Genomic DNA, 19,282 nt, shown 5'->3' on the forward strand with positions numbered 1-19,282 from the left:
CATGGGAGCCCAGGGCACGCCCCTGGGCCCTCGGTTCCGGAGCGGTCGCCTGTGTGACTTCCGACGCCAGTTTGCGAGACCCGGGTCCACACCAGTGTAACTCACGCTCGAGTCAAATACTGATAGGAAAACGAAAATATTTAGCAGCCGTGGCGTCACAGTAGTAGAGGGACCAAAAAGTAACAGGTGTAGAAGTGACAGGTGAAGCCGGCGGCCTTCTTGAAGGAAAATGCGGCGGCCATCTTTACTGGCTCAGACAACGAGGCGTCATTACCTAAAAAAATACATCGCACGTTGATTTTTTACTTATCGAAAACACCGCTAGCTATTTAATCTTTAAGTGTATTTACAATGAACTTTTAGAAAAAGATGAATGTTGGCGCACGTTAATAATTAAAAACAACACCTGGACCTTTATTATAAAGTCAAGACAACGTTCTTTTCTTGACAAGTTTTACTTCTCGTATCATCTTAATTTCTTCACAAATGCCGCCTTACGTTTTCCGACGCACCCCCGCGGTATACTCTAAGATGGCTGCTGCGCTAAAAGCCCTTCGCGGGTGCACTCCGGTCCCACCCCCACTTTAAAGCGTAGGTCTGACGCGCAAAAGCAACTGCGAGGGCCGGGGCGTGGAGGGCGCGGAAGGAAACGAGCATCGTGTTTCTCTAATATCTGGAGGTGGCCGAGCCTCCTGTGACTCCGAGCCAAGCCCTTCAAAGTGTTTGGCAAGTGCATCATACGAGAAACATCGTGATAACACAGAATAACAACTTTAAAAAATGAATTAGTTTTTTTCTTTACTACGTTTAATTACGTCGCTGGATTAAATTTCGTTTATTAGAAGTAATAGTTTCTACGTAAAAACAATAACCATGAACCGCCTTCCGCACGATTATGCTCTTCTTATTGTACTAAGAGGCAAATGGGGTGTCTTGTGCTCTTGACACTCGGGCTGCTGTGAATGGAACAGTGTTTTTATTACCCCGTATATCGGACAGAATTTTGTAAAGTGCGCGTCTCGAACAGATATATTTAAAGGTGCTTTCCGATGGGGAAATACAGGAAGAGGGGGGCACAGTGAAACAAAATAATTGCGGAAGATAAGGCAAGTTGAAAGCAAGGAAGATGGGACTGAGAACAGGTTTCCTGGTTTCACATTGTGCAGTTCCAGCCACAGTTGGGTGTCTCTTTCTCGTTTTATTTCGCAGGTTAGAGCTTTGAGCTGAGTTCTTTGATGAGCTAAATCAGTACACTTTAAAGGTATGTGTGCATTACATGTTAAATGAGGTTAACTGTTATGTTTGCGGTATGCATGGAAAGTTAACAATAGAATGCCCCTGACGTAAGGGGCATGGGAATAAAAGGGGACGGTGACGGTTTGCACGGCAGTCCACAACCTCTACCTGTGTGCTGGTGTCAATTACTTTTTGAAAGGGTTTCCTGCGTCAGCCCAACAGCGGGAAAACACAACAAACTGGTGATGAGGGTTGGTGGTCCCACCCTCTCTAAAGCAGTGTGTCATGGCTGAAGCGGCCGTTCTATGCTCTGAGCCGCCATTCTTTGCTCTGAGCAGCTCGCCCGGCAGCGTTCAAGTCAGACACAGCTCAGTGCCGTTTTCTTTGGTCAGCTGGCGGAGAAGTCTTCTCTGGCCATTTTTCATTTTCCTAGGGACGGCTCTTAGGGCACGTCTGTCAGGACATGCTGGCCCACCCCTATTAGGTTCCTCGTACCACTAGGAGGCCCGTTTTTTCCCTCCTGTGGCCTGTAACGCGCCTACCACGTGGTGGCCAGTGCCTGGGGCTGGTTTGTGGCCTAAAGAGCTGCTGGTGGCTGAAGGGAGGCTCAGGCTGTACTACTCATACCTCACCAGGCCCCAGCAGTGGTGAAAGATGTCAGTGATGGCTGCAACGTTGGTTGTGTTTTTCAGAGGACACTCTCTGCCCCAAGGACCACCTCACCCACACTACTTGCTCTGCTGGGGACTCCACGGTGGTCCCTGCATGTCGTTGGTGGAGCACAAGACCACTTTTCGCAGGTGAGAGACTGTCAAGTGGGGTACTAATCACCGGGAAGTGTGTGGTCGTTGCTGGTGGTACACAATGGCGTCCATACCGACACTGGAACCCTTCATAGTCGATGGCCCGCGGTCCGCCCAGGTGGCGAAGTGGAAAGAATGGATGGAGTGACTGGAGACATAATTTGCTGCTGTTGCCCTGGATAATGATCGACGCTGTCCCATGCTCTTACATCTGGGAGGGGCAGCCATACACAAGATCAGTAAGTCCATCACGGAAGAAGGACCCCCCTTTCACGTACCAGTCGCTGAAGAGAGCACTCGCAGCCCATTTTGTGCCGTTAGCCAACCCATACTATGAACGGTTCCTTCTACGTCAGGCTCGACAACTCCCGGAGGAATCAGTAGACACGTTCAACCTGAGATTTCGGGAACTGGCAAGCTCCTGCACCCTACCAGATGCCGAGGATGAAATTCGGGCCCAGTTCATACAAGGCTGTCACTCTGTCAACCCTCAGAACATCTTACAAGTCCCGGGGATGTCAATGGCCAACATGCTCATGCTGGGGAGATCCAAGGAGCTATCAAAGGCTCGGGCAGATCACATGGAGGTAGCCCTGCAAAAAACAATCAAGACGGAACTGGTGAATGTGGTCACCTTGGCCTCAGAGGATCGAAAGAAGTCACAAGCAAAGTCTGGTGCAACGTCTCGAGCATGCTACATGTGCAGAGGGTCCTACCCCCCCATTAAGGACAGTGCCCGGCCAAAGGGAAATGTTGTGCAAATTGCAACAAACTAAATAATTTTGCCAAGGTATGCCGATCAGCTGCCTTCAAAAAGACAAATCGGCACAAGACGGTGCAGGCAGCACAAATACATACCTCGGACGAAGCCAACGGGGACATGGATGATGATGAGTCAGAAGGTGTCATACATACAATCCGGAGGCAGTCTTAAGAAACAAATCACCAAATGCAGCATAATGGTGGGAGGCAAGCCAATGATAGCACTAATAGACACAGGAGCCTCCATTAATATCATGGCCCTTCAGGTGCTGAAGAATCTGCAACTGAAACTGACACTCCCCTCCCCCCCCCGGCCACCAAAGTATTTGCATTTGGGTCGTCCAGTCCGCTTCCTGTAGCAGGAGTGTTCATGACGGACATCCAGCATGACGATCAAACAGTCAGGACCAATATCTATGTCACTAAGGATGGGTCCGGCCTGCCGGTGAGTTGCCCAACAGCCATCGAGAAAACGTTGAACGCTTGATAGCGGAATATTCCGAGCTATTTGATGGAATAGGATGTCTGAAGGGAAGATCAATACGTCTTCATATTGACAAGTCCATCCAGCCTGTGGCCCTGAAACACCACCAGGTCGCTTTCCATCTGCTTCTTAAAGTGATGGAGGAGTTACGCTAACTGGAGACCGCAGGTTTAATTGAGAAGGTGGAGGGACCTACCCCGTGGATCTCGCCAATTGTGGTCACATGAAAGCCCAAACAGCCTGGAGAAGTGAGAATCTGTGTGGACATGAGGCTCCCCAATGCAGCGGCGCAAATGTCACCCAACACCAACCATTGCTGACATTGTGGCTGAAGTGAGTGGGTCCAGATGGTTCTCAAAGATGGATCTGAGGACAGGCTATCACCAACTCATGCTTGACCCGGAGTCCCGAGCAATCACCACATTCTTGACTCACGTGGGTCTCAGGAGGTACACCCACCTCAGTTTTGGAATCTCAAGTGCTGCGGAAGTCTTTCAGGACACGATCAGAGGCATGCTAGCGGGTCTGGAGGGCGCCTTCAACGTCAGTGATGACATAATAGTACATGTCCCCACCCTGGAAGGACATCTTGATAGACTGCGAGCCTCATTCAAGCATCTCCAAGAACACGGCCTCACACTGCACAGAGAAAAGTGTGAGTTTCTTCGAAATCACATTGCTTTTTTTGAATACCACTTTTATGACAGAGGAGTAATGCCAGACCCGGAGAAGGTGCGTGACATTCAAACGGCGCCTGCCCCCATATCAGTCACAGGTGTTCGCAGTTTTCTTGATATGGTCACATACTGTGGCCGATTTATCCAAAACCTGGCGTCTATCACAGCTCCTCTCTGCGAACTGACGAAGAACAACACCCCCTGGGAGTGGGGAACCTGCCCAGGAAGATGCTTTCTGTGCCACCAAGAAGGCATTGTCAGCTCAGACCATGCTCAGATACTCTGATCCGGCCAAAGAATACAAACTAGCGGTCGATGCAAGCCCGGTGGGACTGGGCGCCAATGCAACGTGGTGTTAAGGTGAGTGGACCCCGGTGGCCTATGCCAGCCGAGCCCTATCGGAGACTGAACAAAGATACTCCCACATCGAAAAGGAGGCCATCGCCGTCCACTGCGGCTGTCACCACTTCCACCTCTACCCGAACGGCCAGCCGTTCACGGTGGTGACAGACCACAAAACCCCTGGTCCCACTTTTCAACAGGTCGACTTCCACTTCTCCTCCCAGGATAGAGAAGTGGATCCTACAATTACAGGACTATCAGGTCACAGTCATCTATCGCCGAGGGTCGCAAAATCCAGCGGATTACTTGTCGAGACATACCAGGCCAGTGTCCGCACAAAACGAGGCCGAAGCCGTGGAAGAATATGTTCGGCTGGTGGACGAGCGCTCCAGACTGTTGCCAGTGTCCATGCAGGAATTCATGGAGGCAGCCCAAGACGAGGAGTGCATCCAACTGGCCATAAGAGCTGTTTACACAGGGAGGTGGCATTAAATGACGCACAACCTAGCTAGATGAACGGAAGAGACTGGACACACATTGGCTGCCCTGCATCAGGTACGGCACGAGCTGTCAGTGTCACCAGAGGGGTGCCTGCTCCATCGACTGAGGTTGGTGGTGCCCTGAATCCCTGCAATCCCGCATAGTGGATTTGGCATATGCTGCTCATCAAGGAGTAGTCAAAACAAAAGCCCAATTTCGGTGTAAGATATGGTTCCCTGGATTGGATCACTCCGTTGAGAGAGTGGTGCACATGTGTCACACCTGCCAGGTTGTGGGGCCATCAGAGCCTCCAGCCCCGATCATTACAGAGCCAATTCCCTCCAAACCCTGGAAGCTGATCTAGGCAGTTTACCTGATGGCCGTCACATGCTGGTGATCATTGACAATTTTTCCAAATATCCTGAAGTGGAAATACTGGACATGACCACGGCTGGACAGGTTATCCCTTGTGTGGAAAAGGTCATGGCCACTCATGGTCTTATTCATGAGCTACAAACGGACAATGGTCCACCCTTTTCGAGTCAGGAGTTCGCGGACTACCTCGCAAGGCAGGGGGTTGTCCACAGAAAGATTATGCCTTGCTGGCCGCAGGCCAGTGGTGAAGCTGAGCGCTTCATGCGGACCTTGAATAAAGTACTAAGAATAGCGGTGGCCAGTGCCCACAATGTTGACTGTGCTTTAAACGTGTTCCTAAGGGAATACAGACTCACTCTGCATAATACCACCAGGATAGTACTAAGTGCTCTGTGCTTGAATAGACCAGTAGGAGACACCATTCTGCAGTGTGAGGTACCCACAACTCTGCAGGAGCAGGCCAGTGAAAGACACACCAACACAAGTCTGCCAATGACCTAGTGTCATGGAGGAGGCGAACAAAATCTGCACCTCTACATGTGGGCGACCAGGTGTTGGTTCGAAACAGACATCCGGGGGGAAATTCAGACTCCCATTTGAGATGACGCCATGGACTGTGGTGAGGCTAAAAGGCACCCTGGGCACTGCGCAGAAGGGCCACGAATCAGTGACGCGAAATATATTTTTCTTCAAGCGATATCGATCGGACATTGACACTACTGCTACTGACCTTTTGCTACCACCCATGGATTCTGATGGTGGAGAGTTGGAGACCAGTCGCCTTGGCATCTCGGAGCAGGATGTCCATACACCTAGCAGAGGGTGTGTAGAAAATCAAGAGGGCCCTCACAGGACTACACCTGAAGGACGTGAGGGTGCTGGTCTGGCAGAAACATTAGAGCCTGGTTCTGTGTATGAGCATGTGGTGAGTACACCACCCCGGGCTGAGTCCGAGAGATACATTCTCCGTCCCAGGCCGCTGCCATCCAGTAAGCTACGGGACTTCCTGGTCACCTGATGAGATGGTGGGCGATGCCAAGGAAGCAGTGTTTTGATGTGCTGGACTTTGAGTTAATATTTCCATTCAGTGATGAAAAATGTGTTGGGTAGTCATTTATTTTGTTTTGTTTTATTTGGGGTAAAGGAGGAATGTTAAGTTTGCGGCATGGACGGGTTCATTTGGGAGGGGGCTCCTCCCCCGTCGAGGCCGCTATCACCCCTACGAGGGAAGTTAACAATAGAATGCCCCTGACGTAAGGGGCATGGGAATAAAAGGGGATGGCGACGTTTTGCGCACCAGTCTACAACCGCTACCTGTGTGCTGGTGTCAATTACTTTTTGAAAGTGCTTCCCGCGTCAGTCCAACAGAAGCCTTACTGAATACAAATTACAAAGTTTAGTAAAGTGAAGGCAAGGCACTACGGGCCTCATTACAACATGCCGCCCGCCAAGTTGTAACCGCCATGCGGCCGCCAACACGGCCGCACTCCAACGGTGCCCATTTTGACATCCCCGATGGGCCGGTGGGCGGAAACCGAGTTTTCCGCCCGCCGGCCCAGCGGGGATGTGGGCCGCAACATGGGAGCCGGCTCCAAATGGAGCCGGCGTTGTTGAGGCTGTGCGACGGGTGCAGTTGCACCCGTCGTGCTTTTCACTGTCTGCATAGCAGACAGTGAAAAGCCGCATGGGGCCCTGTCAGTTGGCCCCTGAACTGCCCATGCTAGTGGCATGGGCAGTGCAGGGGGCCCCACGACTCCCCATACCGCCAGCCTTTTCCTGGCGGTTCAAACCGCCAGGAAAAGGCTGGCGGTCGGGGACTCGTAATCCCCTGGGCAGCGGTGCCCTGGCGGATTACTACCGCCGGGGCCAATGTGGTGGAAAACCGCCGGCCCCGACGGTGCGACCGCGGCATTTCCGCCACAGTCGTAATGACCCAGGAAGCACCACCAGCCTGTTGGCAGTGCTTCCGTCATTTTAGCCTGGCGGTCATGTACAGCGGGAATGTTTGAATTTGGCCACCCGCGTGATCGGAGGGTGTTTCCTCTTCTCCGATCGCGCGACACAACTTAGTTGACTAAATCTATTGTGGGAGTCGGAGTCCCGCCCGCACGAGCAAGGGGTTTTCCCCTCTTTAGTTGCGTGCGGCGGGGCTGCAGCTCTGAGATTTTAATAACAGGTCTCCCTTGGAGACCTGACAAGCACTGCTTTGGGAGCTGTCCGCTCTCTATTTCTACCGGGTTTCCCTCGCAAATGCGCACGGGCTGAAAACTCCGATCTTTAAATCGAATTTTCGTCATGTGCCGCACACGTGCCCCAATGGGGCGCAAAAACGGACTACGACTTTGCCTAGGAGGGTTATACAGGTGCTCCCTCCACGCAAATATTGGGCCTTTTTGTGAGAGTCTCAGTGAGATTTAAGACAGAATATTCTGCCTTTGTTTGACCTGTAGGGGGTTTCCTCCCCCCTTGAACTCCTTCTGTGCATCTTACCATGGCTTTCTTTGCTGAGGGGGATGAATATTACCAGGAAGAAGTGGAAGAACCTTTCCAAGATCAGATGGAGGAAAGATTGGTACAGGCCTTATGCCCTCATGTACAAAATTCAGTTAATCAGGCTTTGATTAAAGCCTTAAAACCTTTTGCAATGCCCCAGATTAGATATGGGCAAAGAGAATTGATGGGACCTCCATCCTCTGGATCAAGGATTAGAGAACCTCAGTCTGATGAGGGCGGTATGAACCTCAGAGCGTTCTTAGGATCTTTATCCTCAGCAGAAATTCTTTCGCAGATGGCAATTGCGGTCCTCAAGGATCACAAATCTGGTTCTGGTCTCACAACCGCTTCTGATATATTTCCACCTCCATCAGGTTCTTGTAAGTAACTCTCACAATCTTCTGATTCTCATTCTGATTTGGAGTTCTCTGAACCCAAACAACCGGGTAAACGCAAACGTAAATCTCATCATGTCCCGGATGAGGTGGTGACGCAGAAAAATGTGTTATTTGACCCTGAAAACATTATTCACCCCCGGTCTACAGAATGGGTACCATGTGTGGAAGTGGCCCACTATGTGCAAGAGATTGCGCAGAAGTTTTGATAAGGATATGCGGAGTACATTGCGCTCTGAATGTCCACGGTCCTCCCTGCTTGGGAATGTAGCTGATACTCCTGGACTAGACCCTAGTGTGGCTACCTTCTTGAAGTTTACAAAAGACCCCAAGAAATGGCTTGATCGTGCCTGGAAGGGTTGCCAAGGCAAGATGTTGGATCTTTCGGGCCCCATTACTAGGATTCTGGAATTAGCGGTCCAAGCTAAAGAGACCGGTACACCTTTGGCCCCAGAGGCTGTTCTTTAATGGGCTCAGAGAGCCATCTTTCTACTTGGAAACACGAATTGTGCCATGTCCACAGAACATGCAAAGTAATTGCTTATGTGCATGACCCCAAATATGTACCTTTTCAGCTCTAGACAAGGCCCAGACTTCTATGAAACGGATGTTCAGTGTATGCCTTTTTACCAGGTCCGGACGCTATCGGGTTCGAGCGTCAGGCCGAGGCTTTCAGCAAACCTCCCCCAACTACGCCCCTAGAGGCCGTGGCTACTATCAGTCCTCCTCAGGATTCTATCCATCCAGGGCCAGAAGAGGCCGAGGTCGTGTTTTAGAGGAAAAGGGGCTGAGCCAAATCAAGATTCCTCTGCTTCAGGTGAGAATTATTCCCTTTACAGAGGTAACCCTTGGGGGGAGGTTGGAGAGCCATGTCCAGGCTTGGGAGCGCATTACACAAGACCTTTGGGTTCTGTAAAAGGTGCAGGGTTACATACTATAATTTTATTCCACCCCATTTCAAAATCCTCCTCCTCTGCCTCTCCTTTTTTTCCCAAAAAGAGAGTGCTTTTATAGATGCAGAAATCGAAGAACTTATTTGCAAACAAGCTGTAGTCCGATCAGAACCACATCCAAACGGTTTTGTCACCACTATTTTCCTGGTGCAAAAGAAAGGAGTAGGTTTTCGCCTAGTATTAAACATGAAAGATTTAAATTCTTGGATAGTTTATCACCATTTCAAGATGGAAGGTATCCATTTAGTACGAGATGTGCTACAAGAAGGAGATTGGTTAGGTCGTCTAGACCTGAAGGACGCTTCTCTAACCGTCCCAATTTTCTGTCCGCACCAACGCTTTCTTCAGTTTATTTAAGGACACCAATGGTACGAATTCAGGGTTCTCTCCTTTGGTCTGTCTTCAGCCCCATAGTGTTTCACCAAGCTGCTACGTCCCATAGCACAATTCCTTTGAGAAAGAGGCGTTCGCCTCATCATTTACTTCGACGACATGTTAATCATGGCCCAAACCAAGGACTTAGCCTTACTTCATCTGATCTGGGTGATTCAAATCCTCCAGGATCTGGGTTTCTTAATCAACAGCGAAAAGTCAGTAACATTCCCCTCACGATGTATAGAATTCTTAGGTTTTCAGGTGGATTCTGTTCAGGCCCAACTATGGTTACTGTGTCGAAACGTACCTCGATCAGGAGAGAGTTACGGAAAGCCCTTGCCTCTCTGACTATATCATTACGGATTTTGGACTGACTAGTGGAGCTTCTTGCTTTGTCAATTCAGGCGATTTTTCCAGGCCTGTTACATTATCGAGCTCTTCAGCGACTAAAGATCCTGGCATATACAGAACAGATTCCGTTATCGGAAGAAGCCAGGATAGAGCTTGCATGGTGGCTGAATCATATGGAAGCGTGGAACGGCAGGGCCATTTTTGCATCCTCGCCAGAGATTGTGATAGAATCAGATGCCAGCCAGTGGGGTTGGGGAGCTTGTTGTGGCTCGGTGGAGACCGGATTATGGTGGTCCTCGGAGGAATTGAGTCTTCACATCAATTGTTTGAAGTTGCTAGTGGGAGCCTTTGCGATTTGCTCGCTCTCTCCAATCAGAGCCAGTTGTTGCATTCTGTTGCGGATGGACAACATCTCAGCAGTGAGAAATATAAATCGACTGGGCGGGACTTGATCTCGTATGCTGGCGGAGATTGCCAAATAATTTGGCATTATTGTCTGCAGAACCAAATTCATGTGTTAGCAGAGTACATTCCAGGTCTCTCCAATGTAGTGGTGGATGGAATTCTCGTTTTCTGAGGAACGGCAGCGATTGGGAGCTTCACCAATCCATTTTTCAGAACTTTACGGAGAGATAGGGTCCCTGCTCAATAGCTGTTTTAGCATCACCCCTCAATGCCCAGCTTCCTCGGTTTTTCAGTAAGCGGCCAGATGCGTTAGCGATGGACTCGGATGCATTCCTTCAGCACTGGTCCCAGGGTCTTCTTTATGCTTTTTCCCCATTCTCAATGATTCAGAGAGTCCTTGTGCAAGTCAAAAGACAACTGGCCGAGGTCATTTTAATGACACCTCTCTGGAAAGCTCAGGCTTGGTTTCCAGTTGCGATGTCCCTATCATATGCACCCCCAGTTCTTCTTCCATTATTCCTGTCATTGCTCCTGGACCCTTTGAGTCTTCCCCATTCTCTAGTAATACAGGGCCGGTTAAGTATCATGGCTTGCAGACTTTCCGGAGAAATTGGCAAATGCGGGGGTTTTCAGGAGAAGCTATGTTCTTCCTGTCTAGCTATGTTCTTCCTGTCTCAATCTTGGGCTCCCTCCACCCATAAAGTTATGAAGCCTCCTGGAAGAGGTGTGTTGGTTGGTGCAGTGAACAGAGTATTGATCCCTTGGGGGCCCAGATTTCCATGATTGCAAATTTTCTCTCAGAATTGACAACTCAGGGTCTCTCCTATAGAACTATTAACAATTTCAAGGCCTTTAATTTCAGCAGGTCTTCCACATGTGGACGGTAAACCTGTTGGGGAACATCCTTTGATCTCTAAGATCCTTCATGGTATTCGGATGGTCAAACCTCCTCAAACCCTATATTTGGTTCTGTGGGATGTGGTCCTACGTTTTATCAGGTCTTGGCTGTGTAATGGCGATTTGTCGCGTAAGCAATTGTCTTCCAAACTTACTTTCCTTTTATGCCTCATCTCATGTAGACTTGTCTCGGATGTGCGAGCATTGGATTTGACAGGTAGAGTCTTTACTCCTTCCGGAGTTTCATTTACGATTTCTAGATGTACAAAAACTGCAACTAAATGTATTTCCTATCCTGCTTTTCCCCATCATCAGAAGTTGTGTGTTGTACAATGTTTGAAAGCTTATGAGAGTTGTACGCAAGAGTGTAGCAAGGATGTAGGACGTCAACTGTTGATTTCTCTGTAAAAACCATATGGTCCTGTGTCAGCAGCTACTTTAGCTAGATGGGTTAAGTTGCTTTGGGGGAAGCTGGTATAGACACTTCTGTTTTTGGTGCTCACTCAGTTCGGGGAGCTATGGCGTCAAAATCTGTTGGAGCTGGTTCTAGATTGGAAGATATCATGGCAGCGGCAGATTGGTCTTCCGATAGGACGTTTAAGGTGTTTTATCATAAACCTATTGTTGATATAGCGTCAACAGTGGTGAAGCGGCTTTGAACTAGCATAATCCGAAGCCTCCGGTCCTGACATAGAATAAAAAAAATTCTAACTATCGCGTCAAGAATTTTCAATTCTATTAAGGACACGGAGGCAAGGATTATCCTACCCTTATTGTGAGATCTGTGATTTTATTGAGTATTAAATGTGTAAAGACGTATATTTGTTATGATAAGATGTGTTTATAACTATGAAGTTATACCCCCCCCTTATGATTTATTAATTTCCAAATAGTATTATTGGTGCATTTCTTTTATCCTTAGGTTCCGCTAATAAAGGGGATTGATACACCTGACAGATGACAATTCATGATCACACCACCGTTGGGTTCGTTGGACAGCACGTTCTTCTGCAAGTTGCTGAATGTTATGAAGAAGTTTTCGTCTGACGCAAAGAAAGAGGAAGGACTTTTGTTATGGTGACTCTTATAGTGGGGAGCAAGGCTGGGATTGGTCAGGCTGGACTACAGGTGCTCTTGGGAAATGTAGTTTTTGATTTTCTGTAAGTTTATTGGCTGCTGTTTTAATTGACAGTAAAGAAAGAGAAGCATAATCCTCGCCTCTGTGTCCTTAATTGAATTGAAAATTCTAGACGCGATAGCCAGAAATGTTTTTATTCAGACAAGCAAAAAGGTTGCAGAAGGGAGGTAGGTAGCAGGTACATGCTTGCGTCCCATCCGTTAACATTCTGCTAGCTCTTGGCACGCATAAAATATTGAGCCTCACACAATGGCTGGCATAACACTTTTGACATGGAATGTGTGGGGCATGAACACTGCTAAGAATTAGTATAATACTTATGCCTTTCTCAATCTTAGGGCTACACACATTGCATTTCTGTAAAAGACACAGCTGACGAAAGCAGAAGAGCTCAATGTCCATAAAAGATGGCCATCATCTTGGACATCAAAGATGTGACTTAGTCCTTGATTTTCCTACCTCATCAGTGATTTCTCCTGATCGATTGGAGCACCAAACCTGTGAGTTTACAACCCTTCTATTTGTACAGCCCTTCTATTTGTAATGTAATAGGTAAGGTACCCACGAAACGGGAGAAGATTCTGTTCCAGATTGCACAGAAAATCATCTGGAAGCAATATTTTCCCATACGGGACCCCAAGATAAACAGAATCCTCACAATGTGCTTAACCTATGGGATGGTTCCCTCCCTAGATAACTGCGCCACTTAGGGCAAAGTCTTTGCTGCAGTCTATAGTACCTCACATGGAACACTGCTACTTGAGAAACTTCCGGAACTTTTAAAACAAATTCAAAATGTACACGGGGCAGCTCCTGCCCTAGATTGGGGATGAAGTTGATGCACAACTATGAAACAGTATTCTCGATTATTTTAAGTACCATTAAAGGGGAAGCAGTAGTTTTGGCAATACGCCAGTGGCTCCAGGAAGTTTCTCATCAGGATCAGGAACGTGAGCTGCCAAAGATTATTTCTGAAACTTATACTAGTATAGGTTGGGATAGCCTGAGGGCCAGACCAACTAAACCACAAATACAAAGTAAATCTTGTAAAGAAAATGCTAAACAAGCACATGAGGGCTGTGAAAAACACTGGGCTAAACAAAAATCTAATAAAGATAAAAGAAGCCAGAGAGGAGAATCTCCGCATTTGGAGGCCTCAGAAAGGCGAAACAACCTTAGAAATAGGGAAACTTTAAATATCAGTATACTGATACTCGCCCATCTCGTTCCTTCCAGGGCTCATCTGACAAACTAAGTGAAAGAGGAGGGTGGTCAAACGCTCATCAGAAACTTTAAGAAAAAAGGAAATCTTCCACAACAAAAACACCAGTTTAAAAAGAAAAAGGTTGCAGTTATTTAGGCTAAACCTGCCACACATATTGAGAATATTACTGAAGAACGGTATGTGGGCAGTGACTCTGCTAGATAGCGTAGCAGAAGTCACAATAGTTCGCCAGATCTTCTGGCTATGACTACAACTAACAACTTCCTTGAAGTCAAAACACCGGACAGGTATGTCTCTCATTCCGACAGGATTTACAAACTAAAAATTCAGATTGAGGGAGACATTGACCACACCCTTAAAGTATCTTCTAGAGAAGATTAACACTAAATTATGGAATATTATTGTTAGGAAAGGATTGCCCACCTGACGTGTGCTCCTACAAGGGGAAATGTCATTTTGCCTTCTTTCACAGTCCTTGTTCCAGACACAGTAAAAGAATTGCCAGATTGGACATTGGCGCAAGCACCAGAACTGTACCACAACCATGTGGGGTGGGATAGGGATACCCCCACCTCATTATTCCAATAAGATCCACTCCACAAATACAACCTCAATATCCAATTAAACATGAGGCAAAAGCACAGGTGAGAGAAATCCTCAGACAACCTGAGTATGAGGGAGTAATTGAACCCTGTGTCTGGAATTAATAACCCTTTGTTTCCCGTAGTGAAACCAGATCATTCCAATGGAATAGTCTTGGACTGCAGACACCTAAACAGTCATACACGCACATATGCAATACAATTTCAAATAGCACAGCAATAATGAACAACATTGTACACAAAAGATGCATAACAACCCTGGAAAATGCCAATGTTTTTTTTCTGCCAAAATCTAGTGCCTGAAAGTGGGGACTTGAGCACTTTCAAAGTGCTCGGCTCTCAAAGACATTTTGTTTACTCCCTGAAGGGTATAAGAACAGTCCTGTATTGTGCTCTGCCCGTGTGACATCAATATTGCATGATATGTATCCTGAGGCGTTGTCCTACGTGGATGACCTCTATCTCACAGATAATTACCTCAACACACATTTAGCTAGGGTCTCATTGTATTGGGATTCACCACACAGGGCTTCAAATTCAATTTCAAGTAAACAAAAATTGTTTTACTTAGTGTCCTTTCTTTTTAGGATAAAAATTATCAGACACGGGTAAGAGCCTAGCCCAGCAATTTCTAAAAATAAAATGTGCGAAACTACAACCACTAGGCACTGGGGTGGGCTCTGGTACTTACCTTTGGGCTTTCTAAGTACTTCCAGCTCCCCTCTACACACTACACTTGCCTCAGCGGGAGACCGACTTTCGCATTACACTTTCTTAGTATATGGTTGGTGCTTCCCCTAGGCCCACTTTGTGATTTTCACTAATTGCCCTGTTTTCTAACTATTTGTATGCCTATTTCTGCATACTAGTGTGTATAATATGTGTATTACTTACCTCCTAAGGGAGTATAGCCTCTATGGTATTTTTGGTATTTGTGTCACCAAGATAAAGTACCTTTATTTTTGTAACACTGAGTGTTTTCTTTCATGTGTGTGAGTACTGTGTGACTACAGTGGTATTGCATAATCTTTGCATGTCTCCTAGATAAGCCTTGGCTGCTCATCCACAGCTGCCTCTAGAGAGCCTGGCTTCTAGACACTGCCTACACTACAGTAATAAGGGATAACTGAACCTGGTATAAGGTGTAAGTACCACAGGTACCCACTACACACCAAGCCAGCCTCCTACACCAGTTATCTACTTTTCTCCTCTTCTGCTGTTGCGGCTCTTCTTTGTCATACAAAAAGGGGTCGCCCCTATCTTGGCCAGACCAGAACGTAAAAGAACCAAGGTCGCACTCCAGCTTCATCTGACCAGGGCAGTAAGTGAAAGGCAGAACGTGACAGATTGCAATGCTCAAAACTCCAGTTTTGGTCTAAGACTATGGAAGAGTCATCAGAGGACGTTGGGGAGGCGAGCCAATCGTTAATCCTTACAGTACAACAACAAGCCCAGGAACTGCAACAGCTACGTGCTGACAATCCGGCTTTATGACAAGCCCTGGTCTCCAGAACCATAGACGTTCCCACTGTCTGCGCAACTACACCTCGTTTTTCTGGGGATCCTAAGAAGTTATGAAAATTCCTTGATGCTTTGGCAGTTTATTTTGCGTTTCAGTGCCTTGTCTGGTCCTGCTTTGGCTTGGGCGACTCCTTTAGAAGCCACAGACGATCCTTGGTTATCTACTTATACCGCCTTTGTTGATGCCTTCAAACAAATGTTTGAGCATCCTGGATTGGAGTCCTCTGCAGAAGAAGCTTCATGTGAAATCCAGCAGAGTAACCAAGACGTCTTACAATACATCACATGTTTTAGGCACTTGGCAGCAGAAACCACTTGGGTAGAACGCACTCTTGTCACCCTTTTTTGGAGGGTTCTCTGGGATGAAATAAAGGATTAATTAGTACATTTCTCTCAAGTGGAAGACATGAAAGGCCTAATGGACTTAGCACTATCCATAGAAAATCACCTTCGTGAACGTAGATTGGAGAAAAGAAAGAGTCGTGCTCAACCACAGACATGAACCACACATACAGTCACTCATTGCCCTGAAGAGAATCGATCCAAGGCCTGAGGGGCTCCTGAAGAGGAACCTATGCAAATCGCCACAGCTCGTGGACTTTTAACCGAAACTGAGCCTCAAAATAGACGACGGAAAGGAATGTGCCTTTATTGTGGTGCTTCTGGTCATCTGATCCGTGCATGTCCCAATCATCCTTCAAAGTCGACAGTAAACGCCAACTCCCGTCCTCTGTAAGAAGGGAGGAGATGGGATATTCTGAGATACCTTCTATTTGTTCTTCTAAAGAAAACACAACAGCTCTCTTTCTTTTGCCTGTCACTTTGCAGCTACCGGACAGACGGGAAGAAAGAGTACTAGCATTATTAGAATGTGGAACCAGCGGAATATACCTTGATGAGATATGGGCTAAAGAGAAGGGGATCCCTCGGATACCTGAGGTAACACCAGAGCAGGTTCATATAGTTGATGGCTCCCTCCCTCCCTCCCTCCTTGCATCAGGACCTGTCACAGATACCACTCCCACCTAATGTTTACAATTTGGGAAACATCAGGAGTAAATTACTTTTCTTTTGATTTCTTCACCTAATCATATGATCATATTAGGCATACCTTGGTTGGCACGGCACAATCCCTATATTAATTGGGAAACCAGAACCATTTCTCTTTCTTCACAATTTTGTCAACGTAATTGCTTTTTGTCAGAAACCTATTGGTCCCCAAAGAGCATGACATTAACAAGAAGGAGGTGGGTTGTTCCATCAACTCAGTAAAAGAGGTACCCAACCATTACCTGGAATATGCAGATGTGTTTCAAAAATCTGAAAAAAAGTTCTGACAACGCATAGCGAATATGATTGTCCCAATTCCTTTGGAAACTGATATTGTGGTTCCTTTTGGGAGAATATACTCGCTTTCTGAACTCAAAAAGAAGATGCTTAAGGAATATCTGGAGGAAAACTTAGATTGGGTTGATGACTACCTCTTCTTCACCTGCTGGGGCTCCTCTCTTTTTTGTGCTGATCGCTGAGCCGGAAGCAGAATCGGAATCGGAGCACCACTGCCTGTGCGGGCGGCGGTCAGCGTCCACACAGCATTTCTCCGACCTTTTCAGCTTTTTCGGGCGCCGACGGCCAGCTCAGCAGCCCGGCAATCCGAGGGCCAGGAGCCTGTGTCTGAGCGGTCCGAGCCTGGTCGGAGTGGGCCGAGACTTTAAGGCCCGCGGCAGCCCGCTCAGCTGGAGCTTGGAGTGCCGGAGCTTGGGGAGCTTCGGCGCCAAAGGCCTTGGAGGCTCGGTGTCGAGCGGCCAGGCAGGCTGGTAGCACCCTGAGCACCCTGAGCCCAAGGAGTCCAAGTGCCCAAGGTAAGCGTTAAGAGGACCGGGAACAGCTGGGAACAGCGGAGCCGCCCGGCCTAGTGAGCACCCGGCAGGCGGACGCAGGAGCGAAGTGTGGGCAGGGGAAGAGCGAAGCGGAACCTCGCAGCAGCGGCGGTGGGCTGCAGGAGCTCCGGAGGACCCGGGAGCCGTCACGGGGGGCATTCGTCTCCCCCTCAGTGCGTCAGGGGGAAAAAACAGAGCAGCAAGTGGCAGAGAAGAGAAGGACGCCGCGAACCTGAGGTTTACACCACCGCTGGGCACAACAACGCGAGAAGGATCGCAGAGGAGCTTGTGGGGACCCGCCGGTCTCGCTGCACCCTTCTGCTGGGGGGCAAGAAACACAGGCGGGCTAGAGAAGGAATCCACAAACTGCTGCCAGCGAGGAGCAGAAGGTCCCTTTCCTTACCGGCCTTCCCCACTAGATTGGAGTTGCCTGATTCCACTCGGCTCTTTTCCTCGCAGCAAGGCAGTGACCACGAATCACCCCAATCACTTGGCTGCACGCCACCCTTCCAGCACTCAACCAGCCAGGAACAGTCCATCGTGATCAGCACACACGCAATTTTCAATCAACCACCAGTCGAAAGCACTCAGATATTGCCTGTCAACCCAGAGGCGGCAGCATGGATGACATTAACACGTGAAAGGAAAAAAGCAGTAAATAGGCAAAGGCAAGGCTCCCCAGGGGAAGGGCAGCATGAGCCAAAAAATGAATCAACAGAAATCCGGCACAAACAAAGAAACCGCCTTGCAAATCTCCAAGCAAGGGAAAAAAAGCAGGATACAAAATCACAGACTTCTTGCTCACTAAAAAGGAATCAAATTCCTCCAGGGCCCTAACGGATATAACTCCTGCCAACGACTCCAAGACAATATGCATAGCCGACGTGAAGACTGCGCAGGACACTGAAAGGACCCGTGCAGACTCGGGAAAAATCTACATGCCTACTCCCCAGCCAAATAAAACCGGCTTAACGATCAGCGCAGACATCCACAGATGTTACCAAGACGACACTTTTTCTACTTTAAACCTCAGTAACTGGAACAATTGGGATGAGAGCCCCACCCTTTCTTCCAAACAACCCTCGCAAGCAGAGAACGACACAGACTGCATCATAATTAAGGAATTTCCGCTGATAGACCTATCAGATACCTGCTCAGATGCACATCAGGGCACTCAGACTGGAAGCAAGAAAACACAAATGAAATCTACCTGTAGTACAAGCTCACCACGAAAAGATCTCTCACCTTGTAACTACAACAACACTCGACACGCATGTATCCTCAGCTGGCATGGCGATGGAGCAACCAGAGCAATTAGAGGAATTTGAAGACTCACTAGACCACACAACGGGGGCTAAAGCAAATGTAGTACCATCAACATCAGGAGACTCATGGAAGGCCTTGTTAGCAACAATGGACGCAATATCAGCAGCCATCCAATTTCAAGCAGACAAGGAAGACACTCAGGTAGATTTACTCAACATCCTGGCCATCCACATTGTGAGCATCGACAATAAGCTACAATCCTTGAATGATCTGATAAAGAGGGCTCAAGCCCACTCATACACCCAGCAGGTGACATGTCAGTGCTCCATCACAGGCGATAACTCACAAAGATCCCTGGACATCCTAAATGACATCTTGAAAGAGGTAAAAATTCAGACCCTTAGAACTGAAGAGCATTTTAGAAGTAGTGGCGAGAAGATCCCCAAAAACCTAACGAATAAAGAAAACCCACAAAACGTAAAGAAATCCTATGAGGAAAGCAATAATATCAAGGATATTCAATTATCCGGACAGGGAACGCCTCAGAGCAACACAAAGGGCAGATCATGCCTTAGTACACAAGAAACGGGATCCCCCGCGGGTCGGATCGAAGGACTTAACT

General features: G+C 47.9%; 1 long non-coding RNA gene across 1 annotated transcript; it reads left to right on the top strand.

Moving 5' to 3' along the window:
• Positions 1 to 15: 15 nt before the first annotated feature.
• On the top strand, positions 16 to 12,239 carry LOC138296802 (uncharacterized). The gene is made up of 2 exons (XR_011203903.1): positions 16 to 289; positions 11,951 to 12,239. It is a non-coding gene; the product is annotated as an uncharacterized lncRNA (long non-coding RNA).
• The last annotated feature ends 7,043 nt before the right edge of the window (positions 12,240 to 19,282 follow it).

This window comes from Pleurodeles waltl, chromosome 5 (assembly GCF_031143425.1).
Source record: "Pleurodeles waltl isolate 20211129_DDA chromosome 5, aPleWal1.hap1.20221129, whole genome shotgun sequence".
NCBI lineage: Eukaryota > Metazoa > Chordata > Amphibia > Caudata > Salamandridae > Pleurodeles > Pleurodeles waltl.